The sequence below is a fragment of the Coffea eugenioides genome, unplaced genomic scaffold (assembly GCF_003713205.1).
Source record: "Coffea eugenioides isolate CCC68of unplaced genomic scaffold, Ceug_1.0 ScVebR1_249;HRSCAF=891, whole genome shotgun sequence".
Taxonomy (NCBI): Eukaryota; Viridiplantae; Streptophyta; class Magnoliopsida; order Gentianales; family Rubiaceae; genus Coffea; species Coffea eugenioides.
Window position 1 is genome coordinate 14373 of NW_020862992.1, and position 16087 is coordinate 30459.

Here is a 16087-nt window from a genome sequence, read left to right on the forward strand (position 1 = left end):
ATCTAGGTTAGTAAATTCTTTACAATTACAGTAAGTTTTGGAAGATAAATAGAAAGTTTGTGCATTAAAAAGGTAACTTATATGGATGACTAAAACTTACTACTTTATTGTTCAAACTCACCATTTTACTTGAAAAACTTGCATACAACTAGATCAGTAAGTTTAATGAGGTTAGGAGTAAGTTTTGTCAGATAAATGGTAAATTTGGCTAATAAAAATGTAATTTTTGAAATTTACTTTTTTTTGCACAAACTTATTGTTTTACTTGAAAAACTTGCATACAACTAAATTAGTAAGTTTAATCAAAATGATAGTAAGTTTTGTTAGATAAATAGTAATTTTTACTAATAAAAATGTTACTTTTGAAATTTGCTACTTTGTTGGATAAACTTACTAATTTACCTCAGAAACTTACCTATTGCTAAAGCAACTAAGTTTGACAAAAAAAAATATAGTAAAATTCATTACATAAATGGTAAGATTCAATATTAAAAAAGTAAATTTGTTAAGCACTTAAAACTTACTATTTTACAAGATAATCTTACCGATTTAGTTGGAAAAGTTATATGTATCTTTGGATGCATTATTTAATTCACAAAAAAAGCACTACTACAAAAAGCACCTTTAGTCACACACTTAATATGACATTTTCCTAAAAGTGTCACAACAGCAAGTTAATGTAACATGCAGTAGGGAACATCATTAAAGTGACAAAGAAAATGACGGGTACGACATCGTATCACTCTAACTTATCCAAATAGAAGTAAAAAGTGAAAAACAAAAGCGGGAAAGAGAATGGCGCTGCACTTCAGCGCCATTTTTTTGTGGCAAAAATTCTAACTACTCCAATTCCAATGAATCCAATGTACTTTACTCTTTGTTCATCCGTTAACTGTCTCTGTAAAAAACCTACATCCTTCACCCCTCTCACCACCGAATCCCTTGTTTCTTTCTCTTTCTTCCACCCAATTTTTAATTCTCCCCAATTTGAAGACAAACATGTAAACTTTTAAGAAGGTAGCATAATCAACAATAGCATGGAGTTTGAATGGGAATTGGTATCTGGGTTTTTAGCAACAGTGGAGCTACGGTGTTCATTGGAAATCGCCAACAAGTCTCAGGACTTGTTCTCCTACTTACAACAACATCTGAAGGAAGATTACTACCAGGTAACCTATACATTTTAGACAAAATTGATAGCTTTTTTTTATTACTTTATTTCTTCTCCGGGGACGTATGGGAAATGGGGTAGGAGCAAGGTGGGTGACGGAGGGTTAAGGATTTGGGGAGACGAAATGGCAGGAAGAGTAGATCTGGATGGGAATCCAATAAAGCCGATGACAATTTGCATGATTGGCGCCAGTGGATTCATTAGGTCCTACCTCTGCGAGAAATTGATGTCGGAAACGGAGCATAAAGTCCTTGCCGTGGATGTCTACAGGCGATAAGATCAACCATTTGTTGGAGCCAGCGTCGCTGTTCAGTTGAGAAGCAGAGGTGGTCCTATGCATGTGCAAAAGCAATTAATTGAGAGTGATTGATATTCTCTGCTCTTTCATCTCGTGTTTCTCTCCCTATATCCACGCTGGTAAAGTGATTGATATTCTCTTGCTGGAGATCGGACCAACAACAGATACCAAATTCCCATTACACTAATTCCATACCCCAATGGAGAATATGCTGGAAACCGCCCTTAATCAGATGGAGCCTACCACTTTGGACACCATGAGTCCTCCTCCTCACAATCTGCGGAAATCTATTAAAAGCCCAGTTTCTCAAAATACTGTGGCTGCTCCCTGTAAATCTGTGACTCCTAGTCGTCTTAAGGTTCCCAAGGCTTTCAAATATCCTGAGAGGTATACTAGTCCAACCGATCTTATGATGTCTCCGGTGTCGAGAGGACTTCTTTTAGGAAGTAGAAAGCCCGGTGCCCTCTTACCTCTGTGACGCCCCCACTTCTCCCAAGGGCGAACCCAAGGGTATCCGCGGGACGCCTGCCCAACTCTCGCCAGGACTCGAGACAAATCCAGTTCAAATCTAGTCTAATACTAACAATGAAAGTCGGAATAAAGGTACGAAATCATTTTCATACATAAATATCCAGTCTTATATCACAACTTCAAATTTACAATCACTTTCCCCAAAATATACAAACTCCAAAAGTGTCTAATCGATTACAATTAAAACACTAATACAAAAGTGCCTCAAGTTGGCATTTGCTTAACTCCTTCCAATCAGGTCCCTGTTAAGGAAAACAAACTAATGGGATGAGCCAATACTCAGAGAGGCCAAGAAAGACACATGCAAACACGTAATCCAAGTAGCCACAATTTACATATTTAATAAAGCTATCAGGTTCTAAAATTTCACATTTCGAATAGGAAGAGTAGACAGAAACAATTCAAGGACACTGTAGCTCTCAGGAGCTAATTTTCACGCAGTCGTGTCCAGATCTTGATCACATCTCATGTTGACACTCCGTCAACCACATAAGTAGCAAGTCCTAAATACACCACTTTCTTCGAATCCCGTCACCGTTACACCCCCTTACCGGGCCCGCTCATCAAAATTTTGATAATATTCGAGTATATCATGGCAATACTGCGCGAGTAATGCCGAGCAAGATCTCTCCAATAGATCAAGCTCTACGAATATCTCATGGTTTGCTAAACTTATCGACCAAGCCCATGCTGGCTTGATTCGCAAAGTTAGCCAACGAGTTTGGGCGTCCCCCGAATACGAATACAAATACGAATATGAATATAAGTCGATGAGCAATGCTCAAATCGACGATTCCGAATAGGAATCACAAATACGAATCACATCCACATTACTATGTACAAATCGAATATGATTTCACATAGCCAAATTCGAATATAATTTCATTTGAAAGAGAATGAGTGCGGTAAAGTACACACTCGTCTCTAAATTTTCAAATTCAAATAACGGATAAGAAGCAGTAAACACTTAACAACAAATTCATGCACTTGACACTCACTGTGATTCAAGTAGCGAGTTCAAATGATGGTTTAGGCGTCTCCCGTGAGATCTTCTGGAAGGTCCTCTGAGCGCCTGAGCATTTTAATAATAAACTATCACTTATAAACCCCAATTATCAAGGAAGATTGCACGCTTGTACAATCTAAGAAAATTTCACGAAAATGAGCCTTAATTATCTCGTAAATCGAGGCTCACAAGTGGAGTTTTAACGCATAAGCAAAATCTGATTTTACATCCTTAAAATCGAGTGTGAAACGATCAAGTGATATTAAAAGGGAAAAGAGAGTTTGAAACAACTCCATTTCCTTTCAGTTTCGAAATTTTCAGATTTGTTACACTTACTTTGAAAAAATCATATCTCACTCTCTACAAGTCCAAAATTGGAAAACTTGGTACCGTTGGAAACTCCTTCCAAAGTACTAAAAGTTCCTAGAATACACTTTTCTATGATTCCAAATGGAAAACATTCAAAAATGAGCTCAAAGTCGCTGTTTTGGTTCATAAGGCAGATTTAAGTTGGTTTTTGGCCAATTTTGAAAATTCGGCAAAATTCAGTTGATTGGAACTAGCCTTTGAAATTTGCAAATCTATTAGAGTTGGAATCCAAGTTTAAAACAAAACAAACAGAACAAGATTCAGAGTTTTGTGCACCAAGATATGATGGCTCAAAGTTACCCAAATTTCCTTGTGAAACAAGGGTTTTCCAAAATCAAGTCACGAACTTTGGAAGTTTAGTTGAGCAATGAAACGGCCTCGGAATAGCACCAAAATTAGCAGTATAATACTACCATATAAGGAGTATTTATTTGCCAAATTTCATGGATATATAAGTACGGAAAGTTGGTTAACTAAAACACCCTAGTTTCTAAAATTTCAAGGTAAAACTGCCTTGGGTACAAAATGTCCTTTTTCCAAGTTTTTGGCCACATGAAATCCTTGCGAACATGGTACATTTTAGTAGAAAATGTTTATTAAACATCCAAGATATGTTTGATGGTGATTAACACCAAGAAGTTTCGGATAACAAGTCCCAAAGCATCGTTAGTTTCAAATCTGTCCAAATGCATGGTTTTCCTTCACCAAACCAGTTTCGAATTTTGATCATAAATCACTCAATTCAACTCGGAACTGAGCGTGGTTGGTGGCGTTGGAAAATACATTCATAAAAAAATAATTTCACAGAGGAAATCGTTGTGAAATCTCGCACTCAACTAGCTCGAATTTGAGCCTCAAGTTGCAGCTTCTGAACTTCGTTTCAGGAAAACAGAGAAACAGGACAGTCATCTTTAAACGGTTGGTACGGGTTACTCGGGTGGAATTAGGGGTTTTATTTTATACTTTTGGAAAGCTGGGAATGTCTAGTTTCAAATGCCACTGACGGTACTTGATTTCGACTTCGGAGCACAGAGTTATGGATGAAACAAGAAGACTGTGTGAGCATTACGGGAAAATTTTCCAGGTTTACTAGCTTTGCAAGATTAATCCATTTGACCAACCAAACCTCAATATTTTTCCATAAAACTTGATACACCATCTATACAACATATAAACATCACATACAAGTCATTACAACCTCAAAATTCAGCAAAAAGGGGCACGATCTTAACAGGGGCAGATTTGAAAACTTTAGAGCCATGCATCCCTTGAAGTTCATACTAGCTATGTACCATTAATCTACCAATTTGAGCACTAAACTAACATTATATCCATCATCAATCATCACATCAGCCATCAATCCAAGAGTGGGAGTTCATAGAGCCCACCTTCAAAATTTTCCAACAATAACAAGCCACCCACATGAATAGCTAGGCTCATATGTGTAAATCAACTTCCATAGACTAAGAATTTAAGAGTTGATCGTCACTTACTTTGGTTGATGAACAAGGCAGAATTTCGGCTCCCTCTTAGCTGAAGAAAACCGTGGAAAGCTCCCTTTTTTGTAGCTAGATGAACTCTCCAAGTGCTAAGCTAAGTGTGTGTGAAATTTGGAAGAAATTGGAGATGATTTGGGCAAGATTTTGAGATGAAAAATGAAGAGTTCCTTGGTTGTTTTTGCAGCTTGATGGCCGGCCAAGAGAGACTAGGAGAGAGAGTGTGTTTTGATCAAATGAAGCTTCCTTGAGAAGCTTTAATGTGTGGCCTAAGGTGGTGCAAAAGTCAACTCTCCTTCGCGTGTGTACGCGCGCGTTTTGTGCTCAATTCCTCTCGAATTTATTTCACTAGTGCACTAAACCTCTAATGCACTTATACTCATATAAATATTATTCACTCTTAATTGTCCCAAAATAAGGGTCTAAAGTCCCTCAATTAAATCGCGCGTGTGAAAACGCGTATCTCCACTTTAAGCACGATAAAGTGAAACCTCCGAGAAATTCTTATAACGATCGTACCACTAACTATCACTTGAGTATTTAAACCTAAATTTACCTATTTTAGGACCATTGTACATGTCTCCAATTTTCCGAGCTTATTGTACTCTCAATTCAATTATTTACTCCAATCGCGTATTCACTATTTCCACTTAACGAACTTCGAAAAATTAATTTTTGAAACGAGCCACTCTAAGAATATAAGTAAGTCATATATCAATGTAATTAGGTCTCAAGAGGCTAGAAAATAATATTCGGAGTAAATGGCCAAGTAAATAATTAAATGAGCTAGAATAGGAGTTTAAAATAGGTAAATTTTTGCGAAGTCCTCACATGAGTCGAGTGTTAATTCCTCAATTAACCTTTCTTAATCTACCATTAACCATTCTTAACTTTCCAATATTAATACACTCCCGATTCAAGTATAGCCTCGAAAGACGTGCACTCGTTGTTCCGCACTAAACGAATTTTTGAAAAGTAATTTTCTAACAAAACGCTTTAAAAACATAAGAGAGACATTTTTTCCATATAAATGAATTTTAAATAGTCGAATTAAATAATTAATTAAGCCAGTAAAATAAAATAAAATAAGAAAATTTTCAGGTCCTCACAACCTCCCTCCAAGAATCAACCCCATCTTCAGGGTTTACAGGGTCAGGAAGTCAGACTTTTTGGGATGTGAAATTTTGGGTCAGTGGAGCAGCAGTTGAAGAATTATTTCGCCTTTCGTCTGATAACCAGCAAAACAGAGACCACCTAATGGGTTCTCCATTTCTTTGCCTCCCTTTTGTTTCAAAATTTTTTGATCCTTCAACTCGCAGAAAAAAAAAGCAATTAATTAAGAGATTGATCTATGCTGAGGGGGCTGAAAACGGTCTTGAGTTTACCATTGTTAGTTTAACTGGACTGGTCCTAGATTAGATTTCATACCTGGAATTGATGGGCCCAGTGAATGGACAGACCAAGGAATGAATGCAGAGAAGAGGATTTACCTATGAAATAGCTGAAATTTGCCCAGCTTATATGGGGTCAATAAACGGATTGGTTGCTGAGATTATTCCTTCTCTTGCCCATGTTCCACCTTCTTTCTGTTTACCAGATTTTTTTTTATTAATGCAACTAATGAACCAAAACTTTTTTTTTCCTTGTGCTCAGAAGTTATAAGAACTAGCAATACAGAGAAGTTTAATGCAGTAGCATCAAGTTTCAGTTATTTATATAGTTGAAGCATAGGTCATGCGTGATGCCAAGATTTGCATATGATGGCCAAAATGAAGTCTAGTTTGACCATTCTTGCATTTTATAGAGTTCAATTTCCTTCCCCTTTCATGCGTAATAGTAATATTGAAAAATTGAACAAGTTGGTTTGCGTACTGGACATTAGAAACTTCTTTTTACTTAATAAGCTTGATATGTGATGATAAATTACTCATATCTGCTCAATAATTTTTTGACATAAATGTTTTTTTCATTTTTTGAGTATTAACATCTCATCTGTGTTTTTCTAATTCCTTTTTCAAAATTGCAGAACCAAAAACCAAACCAAGGAAAAAAAAATTGCTGCTTGTTGGCAGGTCTTGCAATTCTTTCTACGGATCTGTTGAGTATATCTATATGGTTCATTGTCATATACACCACATTTTGTTTTCACTGTCAAAGTGTTACTAGTCTAAAAGGATCTTGAAACTCAATGTTGGTCTTAAGGGCGGCATTGTAGTAGGAAGACGTGTGATGCTTTGTCTAAGACACTTTGGAGAACTACAGAAGGATAGATGTACTGTTTGTAATTTGTGGTCACTCATCTTCTGCTTAATGCATACCACAACTATACGGGATCATGTTGTATCATTTTGTTCTGGCTCTTCAGGCTTCATTTCCATAATATAATATTCTTTTTGTGACTAAAAAAAAGTGGTGACTAAGTCAAACTTATTCCATCAATGCAGTTTCAAGTTTGTAGCGGCCATCATCTTCGATTCCATCTAGCGAGCACTGATCGTTGATTCCCTTTCCACTTGGAGCAAATTGGAGTTGTTGGTAACCAAAATTATACATTAAGTTTCTGCTACTCTTAGGTTTTTTTTTTTTTTTGTTTTTTTGTTTTTTGTTTTTTTTGTTTTTTGTTTTTTTTTTTTTTTAAAAAAAACTCAACTTTTATTGCCACCGAGCGAACAAAGTTACACAGAGCCAAAAAGTCTAGAAAACACTACTAATGCCGGACCCTGACTAGGCGAATCGAGGGAACTGAGAGCCTGTCCAACTGGAGAGCGGACCGGGCCTTCCGAGGAAGCGCAGCCCTGACTGTAAAAACGCCATCCTGTTGTGGCCGCGAGCACGCAAGGGCATCCGCTACCGTATTTACTTCTCGATAGATGTGCGCCACTGAGACCCCCATTTGCCCTGAAAGCCATTGAATATGACGTAGAGTATTGACCAAAGGCCATCGAGCAGGACCGCAAGAGGAGACCATGCGCACCAAAACACTCGAATCCACCTCAGCCACAAAGTGCATGATGTGCCGAGCATAACATAACCGCAAACCTTCCAATAATGCCAACGCCTCTGCCGTGAGCACATCGCACTCCCCGAACTCCTTGTAAAATGCAAAAACCAGGTCGCCATCTGAAGTACGCACCAGTCCTCCCCCGGAGGCCAGCCCCTCGGTAACGCTAGCATCGGTATTCAGTTTCACTGAGGACGTGGGTGGCAATGCCCAAGTAACTGCGCGGGGCATAACCTGCCGTCGATTGTCCATGCCAAATGTCGCCCACTCGCAATCCGCATCCCCCTGGAAGTCCTTCCGGCGTAACCGACCTCCCCTTCCCAGCTGCTGGATAAATGCACTAACCTGCAAAATAATAATCCCTGGGGACATGGCCGTCCCCTCAAAGCGAGCTGCATTACGGGATTTCCATAGAAACCATAGGATCACCATAGGGAGAAGGACACGAATATGATTCCTGCTCACACAGGAGTGGGAGAAGAACCAGCTGGAGAGTCTAGACTGTACCCCCCGCCCCTGTGTCATAATCCCAAAGCGATCCGCAAAACTCCTCCACACTGTCGCAGCCACTGGCCCAGATACCAAGAGATGGCCAGTGGTCTCCGTCGCACTCCCACAACATGAGCACCTTGATGCCAAAGAACGTCCCCGCTGCTGTAACACCCCATCCAATGGCAGCCAGCTCCTCAGTGCCCGCCACCCAAAGAAAGAGATCTTTTTTGGGACAATCGGGCTCCATAAAAGGAAGTCCACCATGGAGATGTTTCTTTTCCCCCGAAACTGCTCCCACGCTGAGGTGATGGAGAATTCCCCCGACTGGGATGCCACCCATATCATCCTGTCCCGCATACCCGGGAACACACGTAGGGCCAGGACCTTTTCCACTATGGCTCCCGGCAACAACTGCCGCAAGCGCTGAGCATCCCATCCCGTGTCCATGAAGAGTTCCCCTACCAGAAGATATGAGTGACTATGACCCGGGACCAGCTGGGCGAGGGGGACATCCGTGCACCATCTATCCTGCCAGAAATCTACCAAACCCTCACCAAGGCACCAGCGGATGTTTTCTTCAGCAACCCCCCGCACCACCAGCAGACGCCGCCACACAGCCGAAGGTCGATGAATCGAAACCAAGGCCGGATGCTCGCCTTTCACATACTTGCAATGCATAAACTTTGCCCACGGTGACTCATTTGCTCTTAATTTCCACCACAGCTTGCATGCAAACGCCTGCCCTAGCGTTTCAAATGACCGAAAACCTAACCCCCCTTCCTCGACCGGGTAGCACACCTTCTCCCATGCCGTCCAGTGAATTCGGCGAGAATCTGGGTTGTCCCATAAGAAGGCATTGCAGAGGCGACCCATCGCTACTAGCACTGCCCCTGGGGATTGCAGAGCCTGAAGCCAATACAATGGTATAGAACCCAACACGTAACGGATGAGGACGATTTTGCCTCCCATTGACAGCATCTTTGAACTCCAGTGAAATAATCGCTGCTGCATCCTAGACAGTAGACCATCAAAGAGCGCACTCGTAACCCTGCCCCGTATCAAGGGGACTCCCAGGTAACTGAAGGGGGGCTGCTGCTCTTTAAAGCCAAGAATTGCCCTGATAATCCCCCGTTGTGACTCTAACAGCCTCGAGGATGATGCGAAGGAACTCTTACTGAGATTTACCACCTGCCCCGAATATGCCTGATATAAGCGTAAAAAATCCTGGATTGCGGTCAACGCGTCATGGGAGCAGCGAGTAAAGATAATTGTTTCATCCGCAAAGGCTAGATACGGAACATTCGGCCCTGCAGTCACAAAGTAGCGGCTCTTTTTAGCTTCAAACAACTGCTGGATACCCCTACCCAAAAATTCGGCTACAAACAAGAAAAGTGCAGGAGATAATGGGTCCCCCTGCCGAACCCCTCGAGAGGACTTGAAGAGCCCAGACTGCTCCCCATTCACCAATACCGAAAACCACGAATTGGAGAACGTCCGAAATAGCAGGTCCACCACACCTTCCTCAAATCCAAACTGACGGAGCATGAATAACAGAAAGGACCAGTCTACCCGATCATAGGCCTTCTCCATATCTAGCTTAAGGATCACGTTGGGGTCTGCCAGTCTCCTATCAAGCTCACCCATAACTTCCTGTGCAAGCAGAATATTGTCTACGATCCCCCTTCCTGGAACAAAGCCCGCTTGCCATGGCGAGATCAGGTTGGGCAACAACCGATTGATCCTGTTAGCGAGTATCTTAGAGACGATCTTCGAACTCACATTGCACAGGCTGATGGGTCGGAATTCCCTCCAGTGTGAAGCTCCCTCAGTCTTTGGGATGAGAATCAGAAGAGATCTCGTCCAACCTCTAGGTTGTTGCATTCCCTTGAAAAAGTCCTGTACCGCCAGCATGAGATCCTCTTTGATGATGCCCCAACAACTTTGGTAGAAGCCCGCCCCAAAGCCATCCGGGCCCGGTGCACTATCAATATCCAAGCCAAACACCCACAGCCTGAACCTCTTCTTCAGAGGGCATGCCCTTCATCATCTCATTCTCCGACATCGCTACCTTCGGCACCTCAAAAGGGAGATCTGGTATCGGGACCCTCTGTCTATTGGACGAGAAGAGGTCCGAGTAGAACTGCACTGCGGACGCCGTAATCTCGTGTTCAGTTTCAAACCATCCCCCATCATCCCGCTTTATGCGTGAAATAAAGTTGGAGTTACGCCGTTGTCTGACAAGAGCATGGAAGAAAGCAGTATTCGCATCCCCCTCCTTGATCCATCGAACCCCTGCCTTTTGCCTCCAAAACTCGCATTCAACCGACAGCTCCCTATTGTATCGAGCCCTAGCTTCATGGAGGCGAAGCTTGGACTCATCATCCCTGCGTTCATCGAACTCCGTCTCCCTTTGTCTCCAAACTCGCTCCGAAAATGCCACATTGGATGCCACGTTCCCAAAGACCTCCCGGTTCCAGCGTCTCAGAGATTGTCGTACTCAGTATAACTTGTTTGAGAACCTTACCATTCCTACACCTTGTACTTCCATGTCCCATGCCTCTTTCACCACATCCTGAAAAAGATGGTGCCGGCGCCAGATGTTCAGGAAACGAAAGGAAGCTGGCACCGGCGGAGCGGCTCTGCACTTAATGAGGAGGGGGGCATGATCTGATCGCCCCCTCGCTAGGTGCGCGACCCTGGAGACCGGATAGACCTCCATCCACTTGCCGTTAACTAGTGCACGGTCCAGACGCTGCCAGACAGAGCCATTCGTCCACGTGAATCTTGGGCCATCAAAGTCGAGGGCTGAGAGTCCACACTTGAAAATGGAAGCATTAAATTCCTCCATGTTTCGGGCATTCGCCGGCGCCCCCCTTCCCGCTCCTCCAGTGCCGACACAACATTAAAGTCGCCTGCTGCCATCCATGGCTCTCCAGCAGGGAGATGCTCCGCCACCTCTTCCATGGCCTCCCACAGCGGCCTTCGCCCCACTCGAGTGCACTTCGCGTAAATCCCCGAAATACTAAACGTCGCCCCTGAAGCAAACGTAACACGTGTATGCACCAGTTATTCAGCATGTTCTCTCCACTCGACGCGTAACATATGCCCCCAAAGAGCCCAAATTTTTCCATTTATAAAGCTACCTGCATGCTCAAACTGCAATTCTCTACGAACCCTATCTAACTGGGCCAGTTCAGACATAGGTTCTATAAGAAGCAACATACGAACAAAATACTCGCGACAAAGCTTCCGTAGGTACCGTAAGGAATCCCTACGGGAGGCTCCTCGTATATTCCAAACTAAGATATTAATCGGATCTAACATGGGAACGCAATTCATACGAAGTGTGGGATACAGGTACCTGTCCGGCGCCCGCTTTCCGTGGCCGACCTCGTCCCCGTTTTGGTTCAAGAGGTGGCTCACCCATCAAGTCCACGACCAACACCATGTCCCCTGCTGCCCCCGGCGCCTCCGGCCCCTTGTCGGCGCTCTCTTGAACAGGCCCGCCTTGAAGTCGTGCATTCAACTCCTGCTGGAATCGCTTAAATTGTCTCCATGAACCCTTTAGCGCCCCCACAGGCTCCGCTGATCTACACCGAGTTAGCCGTTGGCCCTCCGCGCGTCTCGGGGAGGTAGCACCACCAGGTGAGTCCTCATCCGACTCTTCCATGAATTCCAAAGCAGCAAAGGAGTTTCCGTGCACAACGTCCAGCTGCTGCAATGCATCTCCGCTAGCTCCTGTAACCTGGACTTGCAGATCCTTCTCTTCACTGGCTAAGACCACTGGCTGTGCAGGCCCTTGCGCGCCATTAGCCAGCAGCGGGGCAGATTGTGGCAGAGCGCCATCGACAACCAGAGCCCCCTCAGTACGTGCTGCGATGGTGATGCCATCAACAACCAGCTCTCCTTCAGCAGGAACCTGTTCAGACGTGACGTCTGTTATCAGCGGAAGCGAAGCCGGCAGCTTCTGTACCATGGAGGCGTCAGCGCTCAGTGCAACCTGGTCCTCTCCCGTGAGCGGGACTGCATTGTCATCCCCCAGTGGGCGGGCCTTCCGGCCGGTCTTCTTGGGGATCTTGTATACGCGGCGCTGGTTCAGACTGGGGCTCCTCCGCATGGGTCTGCACCCTCCCCCGCTGCCTGGGAGCTTCAGGGAGGGGTTCTTCCTGAAGCACGTTTCCTCGGGATGGCCAAAGGTGTGACAGAAGGCGCAGTGCGTAGGAAGATTTTCCCAGACCACTGGTTACCAGAACCCGTAACTCTCATCGCCAATCCAAACACGCTTCGTCGGAGCTGCTGCAACGTTCACCTTCACCAGAACCCGGGCCACCGAGGGGCGACGGAGGTCGGTAGTGGCAGCATCCATGCGCAGCGGCCGGCCCAGCGTCGCCGTCAAGCGCAACAGCTGGGACCTCTGAAAAAAAGGCAGCGGGAGTTCTGGGAAAGAAACCCAAACCGGAGCAATGGCAATTTCCTGGTTCGCCTTAAAATCTAACGTCCATTTGGAGATCGACATGGGAGAGCTTTGTATATACCAGAGCCTGCGTGCAAACAACCGTGTATAGTCCTCTCCACCGCCGGTCTGAGAAGCACATGTTTGGAGTCCAAGAGACCCACCGCACATTCACCTTTCAATCCGAGAGAGGTAATGAACTTCCTGATGGTCTCCATTGTTGGTCTGCTGAACGGGAATCGCCCAACCAGAGCATTCTGAAAGGGCTCCGACAGCTTCACGATTTCTTGTCGAGAGAGGCGAAGTGCAGGTTCTCCTCTGAACGATGACACCACTCCTAGTGCCTCAGATTCCGTTGTCGCCGCCGAAGAGGCCACCGCCGCCGCAAAGGACAGCGGCGCCCCGCCATGCGGGGGTTTCTCCCACGGCCCCAAGGCCGCCATGCCGAAAGCGGCGGGTGAACCCTAGAGGATGTTTCTATGTTACCTACGTTCCCTATGTTTCCTACTTCTTCGGAGCGTTCACTATCTCCTCTTAGGTTACCAATACATTAAAGTTCGTGGCAGTTATTTTCAATTGGGTAGAACTTCTATTGCTGATTAGTTTCGTTGCTAATATTTTGTCTAAGTTCTCTATCTCAAATTGATATTGGCTACATTATTGGACTAATTTTGAATTCTGTAGACTGTTATTCTTTTGTTCCTACCATCTGTTCGATAGTTTGTGTCTTATAATTTGGAATTGAACTTTTGCTGTCTTTCCTTTTGATATCATTCTGTTTTGATACTTTTGGATTAGTTCTTATTACTCAAATGTCTAGAACACCTGGATATGTGAACATTCTGTTTTGATATGTCTAGAACACTTGAATTGGTTCTAACATTCTGTTTTGATACTTTTGGTATCTTTACTTTAGAAGATATTCCATGAGTGATTTGTGTCTTCTATTAATCTCATTGAAATTAGTTTTCTTATCTAAGTATATGTTTTATGCAAAAATCAGTAATAGTTTAGGTAGAACTATCTTGTAGATGCTAATGAAGCTTCTTTTTTTTTTTATAATTAGAATCTATGTGAACATGGATAAAAGATGGATGAGTATGTCACGATCAAGTGATGAGTATAAAGCTGGTTTAAAAGATTTTCTTGATTTTGCATTTACGAATGGAAATATAGGGGAGATGATTTTATGCCCATGCATTAGGTGTGGGAATGGGGTATTTGTCACGAGAGAGCAGGCCAAATCACACTTGATATGTAAAAGGTTTATTAAGGGATATACTCAATGGTTAGCTCATGGAGAGCTATCTTCGAATTTGCATCATACATCTTCACATGGCTCATCAAATGAAGTTCCACCACTCAATCCCATAGATGATATGCAAGGGTTGTTACAAGATGCATTAGGAGTTCTAAACCAGGACCTAGATATGGGAGAAAGATTAGAAACAGAACAGCCGAATATTGATGCAGAAAAATTCTACAATTTAATAAATGATTCGAAGCAACCCCTTTATCCAAATTGCCCGCAATTCTCTAAACTATATTTTCTGGTCCGCTTGTTACATATTAAATGTCTCAGCAAAATGCCCAATTCTATATTTAATACACTTCTTGATTTGTTGAGGCAAGCACTCCCAGAAGGTGTAAATCTACCCAATTCTTATTATGAAGTAAAAAAAATAATGAAAGATCTAGGACTTGGATACGAAAAATATGATGCATGCCCTAATGATTGCACATTGTATTGGGGAAAAGATGAATCAAAGATAAAATGTGACACTTGTAAGCATCTACGGTGGGAAGGAACAAAGGATGATCCTACTGGTGAAAAAAAAAAGGTTCCTCACAAGGTTTTGTGGCACTTTCCGCTTAAACCCAGATTGCAGCGTCTATTCATGTCATCTAAAACAGCATCTTTCATGAAATGGCATGTCGAGGGTCGTACTAAGGATGGTCGCATGAGACATCCTGCAGATACTCCAGTTTGGCAATCATTTGATTACCAAAATCCCGAATTTGCAAAAGATCCTCGTAATGTCAGATTGGGTTTAGCTTCTGATGGATTTAATCCATTTAAAAATATGAATGTGAACCATAGTACATGGGCGGTAGTACTGATGCCTTATAATTTGCCACCATGGATGTACATGAAACAGCCATACTTTATGTTGTCACTACTCATTCCTGGCCCATATGCACCTGGGAATAACATTGATATTTACCTTCAACCTCTTATAGCTGAGTTGAAGGAATTGTGGGATGTAGGTGTGACCACTTATGATGCATCATCAAAGGAAAATTTTCAGATGCATGCCGCTTTACTTTGGACCATTAGTGATTTTCCTGGTTATGCTAATTTATCTGGTTGGAGTACTAAAGGTTATTTAGCATGTCCAGTATGTCATAAGCACACCATTTCACACCATTTAAGACATGGTTCAAAACAATGTTACATGAGTCATCGGCGATTTCTGGAAAAGAAGCATCCATATCGAAAAGATAAACGTCACTTTGATGGAAAGGAAGAACATGGAGTTGCACCACCTCGCTTGACAGGTGATAAGAGTTTATTTTACGTATTTTTAGTGTGTTTTATTAGTTAATTTTGGTTTGATTATTTAGTATTATAACTAAAATAACTAAGATTTTGGTAAAAAACTACATTTTATGTTAAAATGGCTAAACATTGCATTTTATGGATTTTTATGGTAAAAACTTCATATTTTGTAGGTTTAATGATTCAATCATCAAATGAAGTGCATTGAGAATATATTTGGGATTATTGATGATGGATTAAAGTTGTTGAAAATAAACTATGAAGTGTAAAGAGAAATGCAATTTGAGGACAAAAATCAAGAAAAGTCAGCTTTGATAACAACTCAGACACATTTTCGTATTTTTGACTATATCATAGCTACAATGATAGGATCAACGGTGCTCTTCGTACCATTTTGGAAGCTAAGAGATATATCTACATTTGGTATGAAGACATCAAAGCCCAATTCAGCGCGTTTTCTGGTCAAAAGGTCCGAAACACAGAAACTTATCTGGATGGCTCGAAAGCTGAAGCCCAGAATTGACGCAAGTCCTATGGTAATTTTGACCCATATCGCAGTCCACCGATCTCCACATTAGATGATTCTTGAAAGCATTGGACTCTATCAAAGGGCTACAACTTTTGTGTTTTTTGCCCAAAGCCAGTTCGGCCTTCATCATGGAAGAAAAATGCAGTTGCAGTGAGGTCAAAAGTAAAAACGTGTATGGCAG

The 16087-nt window shown here is 42.7% G+C and overlaps 1 long non-coding RNA gene across 1 annotated transcript; it reads left to right on the forward strand.

Moving 5' to 3' along the window:
* The first annotated feature begins 1104 nt into the window (after positions 1–1104).
* On the forward strand, positions 1105–13952 carry LOC113756880. Its single transcript, XR_003466132.1, has 3 exons — positions 1105–1169; positions 7316–7444; positions 13884–13952. It is a non-coding gene; the product is annotated as an uncharacterized LOC113756880 (long non-coding RNA).
* Positions 13953–16087: the final 2135 nt, after the last annotated feature.